This window comes from Pseudophryne corroboree, chromosome 6, assembly GCF_028390025.1.
Source record: "Pseudophryne corroboree isolate aPseCor3 chromosome 6, aPseCor3.hap2, whole genome shotgun sequence".
NCBI classification, from domain to species: Eukaryota; Metazoa; Chordata; class Amphibia; order Anura; family Myobatrachidae; genus Pseudophryne; species Pseudophryne corroboree.
In genome coordinates this window covers 4028390-4042286 of record NC_086449.1, presented here as the reverse complement: position 1 = coordinate 4042286, position 13897 = coordinate 4028390, and the positions used below count along the sequence as shown (strand labels likewise).

Genomic DNA, 13897 nt, shown 5'->3' with positions numbered 1-13897 from the left:
CAGGATTTGTATATGTAATGCTGATGATAGGAACTGGAAACAGGATTTGTATATGTTTTTTAATAACATTTTTTTATTTCAGTTGAAGCATAATAAAGGTAATTTCACATTAAAGTACATCAATGCATACAATCATTTGAGGGTATAGTAGAGATGGTTGTTCATCAAGTAATGGAGATAGAGTAACAGTGTGAATCAAAATAGGAATCAGTATATATATATATATATATATATATATATATATATATATATATATATATATATATATATATATATATATATATCATATTCACATAGAGCACAGGTTCTCAAACTCGGTCCTCAGGACCCCACACAGTACATGTTTTGCAGGTCTCCTCACAGAATCACAAGTGAAATAATTAGCTCCACCTGTGGACCTTTTAAAATGTGTCAGTGAGTAATTAATACACCTGTGCACCTGCTGGGTGACCTGCAAAACATGCGCTGTGTGGGGTCCTGAGGACCGAGTTTGAGAACCCCTGACATAGAGAATTCCCTCAGGTAATGAAAATAGATTGTTTGAGCCCGGATCCACGCCCACACCAATATCCGCATCCACTCCCTCTCATCACAAAACAGTATAACCCTTCCCCCCCCCCCCCCCCCCCCCCCAAGTGGGTTCGGTGAAACGAAAACTAATCAGTACCAAAGGAAATTGGGGGGTCCTGTCCATGAACTCTAGTCTCGTACCACAAAGTGTTGTGGAAACATCTCCACACTCGTTCCTTTAATGGGCGAGATAAAGTTTCTATGTAACTTTCCCATGTCTCAAAAAATTTCATGGTAAACCGTTCCTTTTGTAAAGAGGCTTCCAGCCACTCCATTCTAAAAATATGAAAGATCTTCCCTGAGAAAAGGGATATTGACGGGGCTGAGGGCTGTAACCACATCTGTAATTGGCATTTCTTGGCTGCTGCGGAGATTATCATTAACAATTTTTTAACCCCTTGTGACATCCTAAGGACCTCTGGTAGTATACCAAATATTGCCCACTCAGGGGTAAGTGGTAGATAATTAACTAAATGTTGGGTAGTGTATCTCCATATCTGGACCCAGAATCTACAGATTATGGGGCATCCCCACAGACAGTGAAATAGCTCAGCCCGTTGTGTACCACATCTAGGGCATGAAGAGTCTTCTAACAATCCCATCAGGTGTCTACGGTGTGGTGACAGGTACGTTCTATGCCAGACATTCAAGAAGAGTTCGACATAGGACGCAGCAGGTATTAATTTAATGGATAACTCAAAGGTCCTCATCTTCACACCGACCCCCCGCTTTCCAGGTGGGCCGGTGACTCACTCGCCACCGGAATCTTCTGGCTAGGGGGTGGCGGCATGCTGCCGGGGTGAGCAATCCCCTTAGTCCCACGAAGCAGGGAGGTCGTTGCCAGCAGCCTCTCTGTGACTAAACTAACTCTTAGAAAAATAATAAAACTAAAGAAGCTCTAGGACATGGGTCTTCAACCTGTGGCCCTCCAGCTGCTGTGAAACTACACATCCCAGCATGCCCTGCCACAATTTTGCTATTAAGGTATGCTAAAACTGAGGCAGGGCATGCTGGGATGTGTAGTTCCACAGCAGCTGGAGGGTCGCAGGTTGAAGACCCATGCTCTAGGAGCTCCCCTAGCTGTGACCGCCTCCTCCGGGCACATTTTCTAAACTGAGTCTGGTAGGAGGGGCATAGAGGGAGGAGCCAGCCCACACTATTAAACTCTTAAAGTGCCAGTGGCTCCTAGTGGACCCGTCTATACCCCATGATACTAATGTGGACCCCAGCATCCTCTAGGACGTAAGAGAAAATGGGGGGAGATAGGATACAGGAGAGGAGGGGTAGGGTAGCAGAGGAGAGAGAGGAGGAGGAGGAGGTGTAAGAGAGAGAGAGAGCGCGCTGCAGGTGACAGCCCGGGGGTTGGTAAATGTGCAACAGCCTCAGATTAGAGCAATAAGTCAGAATTATATGGGTGCAGAAATAAAACATAATATATTTATATATATAGTGTATATATAAGCTATACATGGTATAGAAATGTGAGGTGGTGGTGCCTGCTGCCGTGGAGGTGTAGACTCATTACTTACCAGGCGCCGCACTCTCTCACCTTCAGGTCACGGAATCTTCAACGGACCTGGAAACAGCACTTGAGCCCGTACACGGCGATCCCCTTCCAGATGTAGATGACGGACGAGCTAGGAAGAAACGTGAACCAATTAATGAGTATCAACTCTTTTCCAAAGGTGGCGGCGACCTTCACCGGTTAGGTGAAAATCATCATCGGCACAAAGCCTCAGCCACCCAATTTTCACCAAACAGCCCTGAGGTGTACTCTGGACCTCGCACGGCCATGCAAGGTCCACCGAACCAGCGCTCAGGGGACTAACGGACACAGGTCCCTGTAAGGAGGCCAACAACAGCCGTGCAGGGCCCAACTCTACCGTAGTGTGCGCCCGCTACACTAGCTACATGAACAGAGCCCTCAGACTAGCTCAGGTGCAACACAAACGCTATGCACAAACTTTAAAATAAACACTTTGCCCTGCACGGTAACAGGCGTCACAATATCGCAGTCCCTTTAAATCCCTACCAACTTTCTGGGGAGTGGGCGCCACACAGCCTACCCACCTCCCGTACAGTAACTTACCCGGGGCTCAGGCCAAGTGGACCTGCCTTCACATATCAGGGGCCTGGGCCTAGTGCCCAGCACCGCCCTTATTCACCAATCAAGCACTCCTTTTACACTGGGCCTAGTGCCCCCTAATTAACCACAGGCCAGAGGCCTGACTTGACTCTCGGGCCTAGCGCCTGCCTAACTTACGGGCAGTTGGATGACTTGGGCCTAATGCCCGGGATCACCTTATACACCTAAGCGTCTGAAAATGAACTAGGGCCTAATGCCCTCTAATGTAGCCACAGGCCTAATGCCTGATATTACCCCACGGGCCTAGTGCACGCCTGCTGTTCCACAGGCCTGTGGCCTGACTGTCCCCACTAATGCCCGATCCCTGGTGGTCTAGGAAGGGGTGAGGGTGGCAGGGGCACCTTAGAAGGGCCTACCTGACCCGGTGGGACAGGCACCAGGGAGAGCTTTGTCAGCTCTTTTCTTCTCACCCCTGGTGCCCTCTCCAGCCCGCGCCTCACTCTTCTGCCGCTGTCCCGTCCTGGACAGCGCCGCTGCTTCTCCGCTTCTAGCCGCCGGACATCACCTTTGGCGCCGCCCGGGTCTTCAGGTCTCTTCCACGGTCACAGGAGCTTTCTCCGTGGCGTCCTCTTCTCTCCGGCGCCGCCCGACTCTTCACCGCTCTTCTGCGCGGCCTCCTTCTTCGGCTCCCGCCCGGCGTCTGACGTCAGGGGCGCGGTGAACTCCGATTGGCTCGCTGCGGCCGCTTACCATTGGTCGCCGCTTCGCGAGCAGTGATTGGCTCACAGAGGGTACCAGTTTTGAAAGGCCACGGGCGGCTCTTACTATTGGCTGCCGAATCAGCATCAAATTTGAAACGCCGCTGCGCATCGCTGCTCCCGGTCCGGTGCAGGGAACCAACACATGGTCCCGGCCCAGGACACCTGCCACCGCTGCTCTGATGTGCCCTATGACACAGGGCACATCTCTATACATACACGGAGCGGAGGCAGCGGGCACAGAAACACGTCTCCCCGGACACAGGCATCGGCTCTCGCCCTATCAGCACCAGCGGCTACGGTTGATTCTATATCGTAGTGGGAGAAGGGACCTTCTGACGTACCTAGGGGAGGAGACACGTCACCAGGGGGAGGAGCTATGGCAGAACAGGGTACCCGAAAAGTACCCTTGCGGGCTCACTTCGCTCGCCATGCTTCGGGCTCGGTGGTTCGCTCTGCTTCGCTCGCCACCTGATTACTAAAGGTAAAAGTTGGTGGCGTGGATAGTAGAGGAACTATCTAGCTCCTCCCCCTTGTGCCGTGGCTCCTCACCCTGACGGAAAAGGTCCCTTAGCCCACTTGGATCTAGCATCAACCCAGCGGCCACAGGCACAGCTCATGGCGTCACGCATCTCCTACTGCGCATGCGCCACAGTCCTCACGGCCAATAACAATGCAGGGACAGCATCATATGACCGCAGCTGCACGCGTTCCGCGCTCGCTTGTTCTCGGCTCTCAGCATAATCCTCGTGAGTGTAATGAGAGAGGGGCCCCGGCGGAGTGATACACCTACTACAGCCAGTCACAGTGCGGTTCCTTGGCGGAGTGATACATCAACTACTGCCAGACACACAGCGGGTCCCCGGCGGAGTGATACACCTGCTACTGCCATACACACAGCGGGTCCCCGGCGGAGTGATACACTTGTTACAAGCTGTCAACGCGCAGCCCCGGCGGAGTGATACACATGCTGCAGCCAGCGGCGCCCCGGCGGAGGGAGTATTAAAGCGTGTATACCTCGGTGAGTTCCCGCCGGTGCCGCGCTGCCCCTGTGTTGCGGGCCGGTAATGTCGCCAGCACTGTACCTGCTGCTCAGTGTGTGATCCCCCACCTGATACTGTGCCCCCATTCTCCTGTCCCTGTATATACCCCAACTCAGCCCATCCCCCCCACGCACCTGATACTGTGCCCCCATACCCCCTGTCCCTGTATATACCCCCACTCACCCCATCCTCCACCTGCTAATGTGCCCCATTCCCCACCTGCTAATGTGCCCCATTCCCCCTGTGCCTGTATATACCCCCCCTCACCCCATCCCCCCACCTGCTAATGTGCCCCATTTCCCCTGTCCCTGTATATACCCCCCACTCATCCCATCCCCCACCTGCTAATGTGCCCCATTCCCCCTGTCCCTGTATATTCCCCCACTCACCCCATCCTCCACCTGCTAATGTGCCCCATTCCCCCTGTCCCTGTATATTCCCCCACTCACCCCATCCTCCACCTGCTAATGTGCCCCATTCCCCCTGTCCCTGTATATACCCCCACTCACCCCATCTCCCCACCTGCTAATGTGCCCCATTCCCCCTGTCCCTGTATATACCCCCCACTCACCCCATCCCCCACCTGCTAATGTACCCCCATTCCCCCGTGCCTGTATATACCCTCACTCACCCATCCCCCCACCTGCTAATGTGCCCCATTCCCCCTGTCCCTGTATATACCCCCACTCACCCCATCTCCCACCAGCTAATGTACCCCCATTCCCCCTGTCCCTGTATATACCCCACTCACCCCATCCCCCACCTGCTAATGTGCCCCCATTCCCCCTGTCCCTGTATATACCCTCACCCCATCCCCCACCTGCTAATGTGCCCCCATTCCCCCTGACCTTGTATATACCCCCACTCACCCCATCCCCCCACCTGCTAATGTGCCCCATTCCCCCTGTCCCTGTATATACCCTCACTCACCCCATCCCCCACCTGCTAATGTGCCCCCATTCCCCCAGTCCCTGTATGTACCCCCCACTCACCCCCCCCACCTGCTAATATGCCCCATTCCCCCTGTGCCTGTATATACCCTCACTCACCCCATCCCCCCACCTGCTAATGTGCCCCCATTCCCCCTGTCCCTGTATATACCCTCACTCACCCCATCCCCCACCTGCTAATGTGCCCCCATTCCCCCTGACCTTGTATATACCCCCACTCACCCCATCCCCCCACCTGCTAATGTGCCCCATTCCCCCTGTCCCTGTATATACCCCCCCACTCACCCCATCCCCCACCTGTTAATGTACCCCCATTCCCCCTGTCCCTGTATATACCCGTACTCACCCCATCCTCCACCTGCTAATGTACCCCCATTCCCCCTGTGCCTGTATATATCCCCACTCATCCCATCCCCCACCTGCTAATGTACCCCCATTCCCCCTGTCCCTGTATATACCCTCACTCACCCCCCCACCTGCTAATGTGCCCCATTCCTCCTGTCCCTGTATACACCCCCCACTCACCCCATCCCCCACCTGCTAATGTGCCCCCATTCCCCCAGTCCCTGTATATACCCCCCACTCACCCCATCCCCCACCTGCTAATGTGCCCCCATTCCCCCTGTCCCTGTATATACCCTCACTCACCCCATCCCCCACCTGCTAATGTGCCCCCATTCCCCCTGACCCTGTATATACCCCCACTCACCCCATTCCCCCTGTCCCTGTATATACCCCCACTCACCCCATCCCCCCACCTGCTAATGTGCCCCATTCCCCCTGTCCCTGTATATACCCCCACTCACCCCATCCCCCCACCTGCTAATGTGCCCCAATTCCCCCTGTCCCTGTATATACCCCCCACTCACCCCATCCCCCACCTGCAAATGTACCCCCATTCCCCCTGTTCCTGTATATACCTTCACTCACCCCATCCCCCACCAGCTAATGTACCCCATTCCCCCGTTCCTGTATATATCCCCACTCACCCCCCCACCTGCTAATGTGCCCCCATTCCCCCAGTCCCTGTATATACCCCCCACTCACCCTATCCCCCACCTGCTAATGTACCCCCATTCCCCCTGTCCCTGTATATACCCTCACTCACCCCATCCACCCACCTGCTAATGTGCCCCATTCCCCCTGTCCCTGTATATACCCCCACTCACCCCATCCCCCCACCTGCTAATGTGCCCCATTCCCCCTGTCCCTGTATATACCCCCCACTCACCCCATCCCCCACCTGCTAATGTACCCCCATTCCCCCGTGCCTGTATATACCCTCACTCACCCCATCCCCCACCTGCTAATGTACCCCCATTCCCCCGTGCCTGTATATACCCCCACTCACCCCACCCCCACCTGCTAATGTACCCCCATTCCCCCTGTGCCTGTATATACCCCCACTCACTCCATCCCTCCACCTGCTAATGTGCCCCCATTCCCCCTGTCCCTGTATATACCCCCACTCACCCCATCCCCCCACCTGCTAATGTGCCCCATTCCCGATGTCCCTGTATATACTTCCCACTCACCCCACCCCCCACCTGCTAATGTACCCCCATTCCTCCTGTTCCTGTATATACCCTCACTCACCCCATCTCCCCACCTGCTAATGTGCCCCCATTCCCCCTGTCCCTGTATATACCCCCACTCACCCCATCCCCCACCTGCTAATGTGCCCCCATTCCCCCAGTCCCTGTATATACCCCCCACTCACCCCATCCCCCACCTGCTAATGTGCCCCCATTCCCCCTGTCCCTGTATATACCCCCACTCACCCCATCCCCCACCTGGTAATGTGCCTGTATATACCCCCTATTTCTCTGACGTCCTAGTGGATGCTGTGAACTCCGTAAGGACCACAGGGGGATAGACGGCTCCGCAGGAGACTGGGCACAATTAAAGAAAGCTTTAGGACTACCTGGTGTGCACTGGCTCCTCCCCCTATGACCCTCCTCCAGACCTCAGTTAGATTTTTGTGCCCGGCTGAGCTGGATGCACACTAGGGGCTCTCCTGAGCTCCTAGAAGAAAGTATAGTTTAGGTTTTTTATTTTCAGTGAGCTCTGATGGCAACAGACTCACTGCTACGTGGGACTAAGGGGAGAGAAGCGAACCTACCTGCTTGCAGCTACCTTGGGCTTCTTAGGCTACTGGACACCATTAGCTCCAGAGGGATTGAACACAGGACCCGACCTCGTTGTCCGGTCCCGGAGCCGCGCCGCCGTCCCCCTTACAGAGCCAGAAGCAAGAAGGTGGTCCAGAAAATCGGCGGCAGAAGACTTCGGTCTTCAACAAGGTAGCGCACAGCACTGCAGCTGTGCGCCATTGCTCCTCATGCACACCTCACACTCCGGTCACTGATGGGTGCAGGGCGCCGGGGGAGGGCGCCCTGAGCAGCAATACTAACACCTTGGCTGGCAAAAATACACCATATATAGTCCAAGAGGCTATATAGGTGTAAATTAACCCCTGCCATAATTCCAGAAAAAGCGGGAGAAAGTCAGCCGAAAAAGGGGCGGAGCCATCTCCCTCAGCACACTGGCGCCATTTTCCCTCACAGCTCCGCTGGAAGGATCGCTCCCTGGCTCTCCCCTGCAGTCCTGAACTACAGAAGGGTAAAAAAGAGAGGGGGGGGCACTATATTTAGGCGCTATGTAATATAAGCAGCTATAGGGGAAAACACTCTGTATAGTGATATCCCAGTGTATATAGCGCTCTGGTGTGTGCTGGCATACTCTCCCTCTGTCTCCCCAAAGGGCTTTGTGGGGTCCTGTCCTCTATCAGAGCATTCCCTGCGTGTATGCGGTGTGTCGGTACGGCTGTGTCGACATGTATGATGAGGAAAATGATGTGGAGGCGGAGCAAATGCCGGTAAATGTGATGTCACCCCCTGCGGGGTCGACACCTGAGTGGATGGACTTATGGAAGGAATTACGTGACAGTGTCAGCTCCTTACATAAAAGGTTTGACGACATGGGACAGCCGGCTACTCAGCTTGTGCCTGTCCAGGCGTCTGAAAAGCCATCAGGGGCATTGAAACGCCCGCTACCTCAGATGGCAGGCACAGACTTCGACACGGATACCGACTCCAGTGTCGACGACGAGGAGACCAATGTAACTTTCAATAGGGCCACCCGTTACATGATTGAGGCAATGAAAAATGTATTACACATTAGTGATATTACCCCAGGTACCACAAAAAAGGGTATTATGTTTGGTGAGAAAAAACTACCAGTAGTTTTTCCTGCATCTGAGGAATTAAATGAAGTGTGTGAAGAAGCGTGGGCTTCCGCCGAAAAGAAATTACTAATTTCTAAACGGTTATTACCAACGTACCCTTTCCCGCCAGAGGATAGGTCACGTTGGGAAACACCCCCTAGGGTAGATAAAGCGCTCACACGTTTGTCAAAGAAGGTGGCACTACTGTCTCCGGATACGGCCGCCCTAAAGGAACCTGCTGATAGAAAGCAGAAGGCTACCCTGAAGTCTATATATACACACACGGGCATTATACTGCGACCAGCTATTGCCTCAGCATGGATGTGCAGTGCTGCAGCTGCGTGGTCGGATTCCCTGTCGGAAAATATTGATACCCTGGATAGGGACAATATATTGCTGACAATAGAGCATATAAAAGACGCTGTCTTATACATGCGTGATGCACAGAGGGATATTTGCCGGCTGGCATCAAAAATAAGCGCAATGTCCATTGCCGCCAGGAGAGGGTTATGGACTCGGCAGTGGTCAGGCGATGCCGATTCAAAAAGGCACATGGAAGTTCTGCCTTATAAAGGGGTGGAGCTGTTTGGGGATGGTCTTTCAGACCTCGTTTCCACGGCAACGGCTGGGAAAACAGCATTTTTGCCACAGGTTACCTCACAGCAAAAGAAAGCACCGTATTATCAAGTACAGTCCTTTCTGCCCCATAAAAACAAGAGGGCTAGAGGCTCATCCTTTCTGCCAAAAGGCAGAGGTAGAGGGAAAAAGCTGCAGCATACAGCCAGTTCCCAGGAGCAGAAGTCCTCCCCCGCTTCCGCTAAGTCCACCGCATGACGCTGGGGCTCCACAGGCGGACCCAGGTACGGTGGGGGCCCGTCTCAGAAATTTCAGCACACAGTGGGCTCGCTCACAGGTGGATCCCTGGATCCTTCAGGTAGTATCTCAGGGGTACATGCTGGAATTCGAGACGCCTCCCCCCCGCCGTTTCCTAAAATCTGCTTTACCAACAACTCCCTCAGCCAGGGAGGCAGTGTTGGAGGCTATACACAAGCTGTATTCACAGCAGGTGATAATCAAGGTGCCCCTACTTCAACAAGGAAGGGGTTACTATTCCACAATGTTTGTGGTACCGAAACCGGACGGTTCGGTGAGACCCATTTTAAATTTGAAATCCTTGAACACGTATATAAAAAGATTCAGTTTCAAGATGGAATCGCTCAGGGCGGTTATTGCAAGCCTGGACGAGGGGGATTACATGATCTCACTTGGACATCAAAGATGCTTACCTGCATGTCCCCATTTACCCTCCTCACCAGGAGTACCTCAGGTTTGTGGTACAGGACTGTCACTATCAGTTCCAGACGCTGCCGTTTGGGTTATCCACGGCACCGAGGGTCTTTACCAAGGTAATGGCCGAAATGATGATACTCCTTCGGAAGAAGGGAGTTTTAATTATCCCGTACTTGGACGATCTCCTGATAAAGGCGAGATCCAAGGAACAGTTGTTGTTGGGGGTAGCACTTTCTCGGGAAGTGCTGCAACAGCACGGTTGGATTCTCAATATCCCAAAGTCACAGCTGGTCCCGACGACACGTCTTCTGTTCCTGGGAATGATTCTGGACACAGACCAGAAAAAAGTGTTTCTTCCAGAGGAAAAAGCCATGGAGTTGTCATCTCTAGTCAGAAACCTCCTAAAACCAGGACAGGTGTCGGTGCATCAATGCACGCGAGTCCTGGGAAAGATGGTAGCTTCATACGAAGCAATTCCATTCGGCAGGTTCCACGCAAGAACCTTCCAGTGGGACCTGTTGGACAAGTGGTCCGGATCGCATCTTCAGATGCATCAGCGTATAATAACCCTGTCGCCAAGGACCAGGGTGTCTCTACTGTGGTGGCTGCAGAGTGCTCATCTTCTAGAGGGCCGCAGATTCGGAATACAGGACTGGGTCCTGGTGACCACGGATGCCAGCCTTCGAGGCTGGGGAGCAGTCACACAGGGAAGAAATTTCCAGGGACTGTGGTCAAATCAGGAAATTTCACTACACATAAATATTCTGGAGCTAAGAGCCATTTACAATGCCCTAAGCCAAGCAAGGACCCTGCTTCAAAACCAGCCGGTACTGATCCAATCAGACAACATCACGGCGGTCGCCCATTTAAACAGACAGGGTGGCACAAGGAGCAGGAGGGCAATGGCAGAAGCCACAAGGATTCTCCGATGGGTGGAAAATCACGTGTTAGCACTGTCAGCAGTGTTCATTCCGGGAGTGGACAACTGGGAAGCAGACTTTCTCAGCAGGCACGACCTCCACACGGGAGAGTGGGGACTTCATCCAGAAGTCTTCTAAATGATTGTAAACCGTTGGGAAAGACCACAGGTGGATATGACGGCGTCCCGCCTCAACAAAAAACTAAAAAGATATTGCGCCAGGTCAAGGGACCCTCAGGCGATAGCTGTGGACGCTCTAGTGACACCGTGGGTGTACCAGTCGGTTTATGTGTTCCCTCCTCTGCCTCTCATTCCCAAGGTACTGAGAATAATACGAAGGAGAGGAGTAAGAACTATACTCGTGGTTACGGATTGGCCAAGAAGGGCCTGGTACCCAGAACTTCAAGAGATGCTCTCAGAGGATCCATGGCCTCTACCGCTAAGGCGGGACCTGCTGCAGCAGGGGCCCTGCCTGTTCTAAGACTTACCGCGGCTGCGTTGACGGCATGGCGGTTGAACACCGGATCCTGAAGGAAAAGGGCATTCCGGAGGAAGTCATCCCTACCCTGATCAAAGCCAGGAAGGATGTAACTGCAAAACATTATCACCGCATTTGGCGGAAATATGTTGCTTGGTGTGAGGCCAGGAAGGCCCCAACGGAGGAATTTCAACTGGGTCGATTCCTGCATTTCCTGCAAGCAGGGGTGACGATGGGCCTCAAGTTGGGGTCCATTAAGGTCCAGATTTCGGCTCTGTCGATTTTCTTCCAGAAAGAACTGGCTTCACTGCCTGAAGTTCAGACGTTTGTTAAGGGGGTGCTGCATATTCATCCCCCTTTTGTGCCTCCAGTGGCACCTTGGGATCTCAATGTTTTTTTGGGGTTACTGAAATCACATTGGTTTGAACCACTTAAAACCGTGGATTTGAAATATCTCACGTGTAAAGTGGTCATGCTGTTGGCCCTGGCTTCGGCCAGGCGTGTGTCAGAATTGGCGTCTTTGTCATGTAAAAGCCCTTATCTGATTTTCCATATGGATAGGGCAGAGTTGAGGACTCGTCCTCAGTTTCTCCCGAAGGTGGTGTCAGCTTTTCACTTGAACCAACCTATTGTGGTGCCTGCGGCTACTAGGGACTTGGAGGATTCCAAGTTACTGGACGTAGTCAGGGCCCGGAAAATTTATGTTTCCAGGACGGCTGGAGTCAGGAAGAGTGACTCGCTATTTATCCTGTACGCACCCAACAAGCTGGGTGCTCCTGCTTCTAAGCAGACTATTGCTCGCTGGATTTGTAGCACTATTCAGCTTGCGCATTCTGCGGTGGGACTGCCGCAGCCTAAATCAGTGAAAGCCCATTCCACAAGGAAGGTGGGCTCATCTTGGGCGGCTGCCCAAGGGGTCTCGGCTTTACAACTTTGCCGAGCTGCTACTTGGTCAGGGTCTAACACTTTTGCAAAATTCTACAAATTTGATACCCTGGCTGAGGAGGACCTTGAGTTTGCTCATTCGGTGCTGCAGTCATCCGCACTCTCCCGCCCGTTTGGGAGCTTTGGTATAATCCCCATGGTCCTTACGGAGTTCCCAGCATCCACTAGGACGTCAGAGAAAATAAGATTTTACTCACCGGTAAATCTATTTCTCGTAGTCCGTAGTGGATGCTGGGCGCCCATCCCAAGTGCGGATTGTCTGCAATACTTGTACATAGTTATTGTTAACAAATCGGGTTATTGTTGAGAGCCATCTGTTCAGAGGCTCCGTTGTTATCATGCTGTTAACTGGGTTTAATATCACGAGTTGTACGGTGTGATTGGTGTGGCTGGTATGAGTCTTACCCAGGATTCAAAATCCTTCCTTATTGTGTCAGCTCTTCCGGGCACCGTATCTTAACTGAGGTCCGGAGGAGGGTCATAGGGGGAGGAGCCAGTGCACACCAGATAGACCTAAAGTTTTCTTTAATTGTGCCCAGTCTCCTGCGGAGCCGTCTATCCCCCTGTGGTCCTTACGGAGTTCCCAGCATCCACTACGGACTACGAGAAATAAATTTACCGGTGAGTAAAATCTTATTTCTCTGACGTCCTAGTGGATGCTGGGAACTCCGTAAGGACCATGGGGAATAGCGGCTCCGCAGGAGACTGGGCACATCTAAAGAAAGCTTTAGGATCACCTGGTGTGCACTGGCTCCTCCCCCTATGACCCTCCTCCAAGCCTCAGTTAGATTTCTGTGCCCGACGAGAAGGGTGCACACTAGGGGCTCTCCTGAGCTCTTTGTGAAAGTTTTAGTTTAGGTTTATTATTTTCAGTGAGACCTGCTGGCAACAGGCTCACTGCATCGAGGGACTAAGGGGAGAAGAAGCGAACTCACCTGCGTGCAGAGTGGATTGGGCTTCTTAGGCTACTGGACATTAGCTCCAGAGGGACGATCACAGGTTCAGCCTGGATGGGTCACCGTAGCCGCGCCGCCGTCCCCCTTACAGAGCCAGAAGAGCGAAGAGGTCCGGAAAAATCGGCGGCAGAAGACGATCCTGTCTTCAGATAAGGTAGCGCACAGCACCGCAGCTGTGCGCCATTGCTCTCAGCACACTTCACACTCCGGTCACTGAGGGTGCAGGGCGCTGGGGGGGGCAGCGCCCTGAGACGCAATAAATCGATAAAAAAACCTTATATGGCTAAAATAAATGCATCACATATAACTCCTGGGCTATATGGATGCATTTAACCCCTGCCAAAACATACAGAAAAAGGATGATAAGGACGCCGAGAAAGGGGCGGAGCCTATCTCCTCAGCACACTGGCGCCATTTTCCCTCACAGCTCAGTTGGAGGGAAGCTCCCTGGCTCTCCCCTGCAGTCACTACACTACAGAAAGGGGTTAAAAAAGAGAGGGGGGCACAAATTAGGCGCAGTATATAACAATACAGCAGCTATAAAGGGAAAAACACTTATATAAGGTTATCCCTGTATATATATAGCGCTCTGGTGTGTGCTGGCAAACTCTCCCTCTGTCTCCCCAAAGGGCTAGTGGGGTCCTGTCCTCTATCAGAGCATTCCCTGTGTGTGTGCTGT

At 53.0% G+C, this 13897-nt stretch overlaps 1 protein-coding gene across 1 annotated transcript in view; it reads left to right on the top strand.

Annotated features, from left to right (window-relative positions):
* The first annotated feature begins 4290 nt into the window (after window positions 1–4290).
* LOC134934744 (E3 ubiquitin/ISG15 ligase TRIM25-like) overlaps window positions 4291–13897 on the top strand; it is a 40558-nt gene continuing 30951 nt past the window's right edge. The window contains exon 1 of the mRNA XM_063930107.1: window positions 4291–4435. The gene's annotated coding sequence lies outside the window, so the exon portion shown is untranslated. The remainder of the gene's footprint in view (window positions 4436–13897) is intronic.